The sequence below is a fragment of the Sorex fumeus genome, unplaced genomic scaffold (genome assembly GCF_029834395.1).
Source record: "Sorex fumeus unplaced genomic scaffold, SorFum_2.1 ptg000265l, whole genome shotgun sequence".
Classification (NCBI taxonomy): domain Eukaryota; kingdom Metazoa; phylum Chordata; class Mammalia; order Eulipotyphla; family Soricidae; genus Sorex; species Sorex fumeus.
The window spans coordinates 22,242,691-22,245,924 of NW_026606322.1; the positions used below are offsets into that span (position 1 = coordinate 22,242,691).

The 3,234-nt window shown below is 36.8% G+C and overlaps 1 non-coding gene across 1 annotated transcript; it reads left to right on the forward strand.

Annotated features, from left to right (window-relative positions):
- Window positions 1-2,737: 2,737 nt before the first annotated feature.
- On the forward strand, window positions 2,738-2,844 carry LOC130018683 (U6 spliceosomal RNA). The gene has a single exon (XR_008791584.1). It is a non-coding gene; the product is annotated as a U6 spliceosomal RNA (small nuclear RNA).
- Window positions 2,845-3,234: the final 390 nt, after the last annotated feature.

Genomic DNA, 3,234 nt, shown 5'->3' on the forward strand with positions numbered 1-3,234 from the left:
TATTTCTCTGTGTCTTTTTCATATTATTTGCTTTTTTGGCTCACACACAGAAATGCTCAGGGGTTACTCCTGACTCTGCACTCAGTAATTACTCCATGGGATGCTTGGCAGACCATATGGGATGCCAGGGATCGAATGTAGGCCTGCCGAGTGCAAGGCAAATGCCCTACCCACGATAGTATCGCTCTGACCCCATTTCTCTGTGTCTTAGCTTTGCACTAACAATTATCAAAAACTGACTCCTTATTTACCTAATTCAGCTTTTAATCATCTCAAAGTTATATCCTTGAGGTAACTGGTTCTACCATTCATTTTACATAATTAATCTAAAGCCTCCCCTCCAGTGATGCCATTGTATCTTGTACCTATATTTATAATGATGTTTTTCACTGATTTATGATTATTTGACAATTTTAGATCATCTTATGGGAAAGGGTTTTGTAACAACACACCTATTATGTCTAACACCCAAAACAGAGACCCATATTTATTTGTACTACTACCATTTTTTACAAATAAAATCACTCAGAGTCCCCTGGAATTCTAACTTCTTGAAACAAAATGAAATATCCCCCATTTTAATGTGAGGCTACTACTGCTCTTCCTAATTTCCAGAACACCTGGGAAGCATTGTTGGGTACATTGGGAAATATTGATCTAAGAGACTGCAGATTAAACTGCAGCACTGTAGCCCTGTCCTCCTGTTGTTCATCGATTTGCTCGAGCGGGCCCAGTAACGTCTCCATTTTGAGAATTGTTGTTGTTACTGTGTCTGGCATATTGAATATGTCACGGGTAGCTTGTCAGGCTTTGCCGTGTGGGCGAGATACTCTCAGTATCTTGCCGGGCCCTCCTAGAATGGCAGAGGAATTGAACCCGGCTTGGCCACACTGGCTGTGCTCAAGGCAAATGCTACTGCTGTGCTATCACTCCAGCAGATTAAACTACAGGCATTAAAATACTGTGTTGAATTTAACTAAATAATTTAATGCATGCCACCATATGAATAATCAAAATTCACCAAAGAAAGTCCCCCAACATCAATAATTAATAGCCTTTATTGTTAAAACCACCCAGTTCACACCTGATGGTACACTTGAGATCATGCAACTTAAAGTCCTCTACATGCTAGCCATGCATTATACTACTTGGCCATAACCCTGAGCTCTATAATAACTTTTAATCATGCCACACATTAACCAAAAGAAATTAATACAAAAGTATGTATTTTTATTAAACATAATGTAGAAAATAAAACATAAATAAAAAGTGATATTTTTCTAATGCCTTTTACGGTTAAGGTAAACTTCTATTGAGACTACTTTGCATGTTCCAAACACAGTACCGATTAGTAAGCATATTGAGTCATTTAATTGTTCTAGAATTTCATCATACACTAGGTATGGGAATTATTGTAGAAATGTAAAAATAACTATCAGAGAGATTTTCAAAGTCATATGCATTGTAGTCATAATGATACTGAAAATTGAATACTGGTTATAATCAGAATGAAGTGATTCAACAATTAAAAATAAAATCAAATACTTGTTTAGGAGATTAATAACCAGTAACACAAGTATAGATATAGATTTAGGTGTGCCAAGTGAGTAACAATGAAAATTCACAGGTATATCCAATAGTGAACTTTAAAGTGGCATACAACTGGAAACTGAATCATATCAATCTGAAATATTTTGGACTCCTTAAATATAGAGTCCAAAATCTTCTCCAGATTTTTACAACTTCTGCTGGAAGCATGCCTGGATGGATAAACAATATACTGATACCAAAGAGAAAGTTACCATTTCAAAAGATATTTGCACTGATACTACATCTAATTTTTATTATTTTCCATATCACAATATTCTGGATTATAATACTTCTTCTTATACAGTTAATTGAATGTTGGGAGAATAGCCCCTTTTGTTCTGCTTTTAAATGTAACACTAATGCCTGGGCTCAGTGGACAGATGTGTTGGGAGAGAAACACATTTTGGTCTGCTATGAAGGGAAGCTTGTTGCTGTGTATATCAGAGTTCGATGTTACCTGGGATCAGTGTGTTTCTGGCAAATGTGAGGTGAAGGTGTGACCCTCTCTATAGTAAACATGTTTGTTCTGGTCACCCCGTGAATGTGACAAATTGCACTCTCCCACCAACCTCCTCAACTTATAAAAGGCTTGATGTCTTGCAATAAAGTGGAACTGCTCTGCAGGACTCCCACCGTGCTCGTGTGCTTTTTTCTTATTTCTTGGAGGAGGTGGCAGCAAGGTTTGTTCTTTTCTCAGGACCCCTCCCCTTAGCTGGAGGGAAGCTCAGCCCTGTCCTCAGGACCCTGAATGGCAGTCCCTTGCTGGACAAGGGAGCGTACTGAACAGAGGCCAGGAGAAGACCCCAACAATTAAATTTTATGCTTATATTATGGTAATATGTATTTTCTCCAATATGATGGTAGGAATACATGTAATCATACTGCAATTACAAATGACTGCTTGGGCTATCTAATCTATCTAACCTGTAACTATTTCCAGATTAGTTTTATGAGACTTCATTTCATAATTCTGAAAATAAGCATGTAGAGAGGCATACATGTATATATGTACATATATTATATATTATATACACACTGATGGTATATATCATCAGTCAACGCATTTTATCTAGTTTTATTATATTTGTATTGTTTTTTCTTTGAAATTTGTAAATGTGGTTTTTATCGCTATTAAGAATAAAATTTAGTGCTCAATTTGGCAGCACATATACTAAAATTGGAACGATACAGAGAAGATTAGCATGGCCAATGCACAGTGATGACACGCAAATTTGTGAAACATTCCACAGTTTTAAACAGTCAGACAGATATCCAGTAGTAAGACAGAAAAAAATCGAGAAATTATGGAAAGAAATGAGAGCATAAATGTCACAAACAAAAGATTCCGTAGATGAAATAAAAAAAACTCTTCTGTGCCCTCAACAGTAGAATGACCACAGCTGAAGCCAGAATCAGTGAGCTGGAAGATCAGCTTCACCAAGCCAACAGGCAACAAAAAACAATGCAAGGGATCTCAAAATAGCTCTAGAGAGAATCAGAGTCCTAAGATATGATTCCAAGAGAAACAACATTAGAATCATTGAAGTACCAGAAGCTCAGGGAAACAATCCCAATGAAAAAACCACAGTTAAACAAATCATTGCTGAAAAATTCCCAGAGCTTGACAATACAGCCATTCAGGTT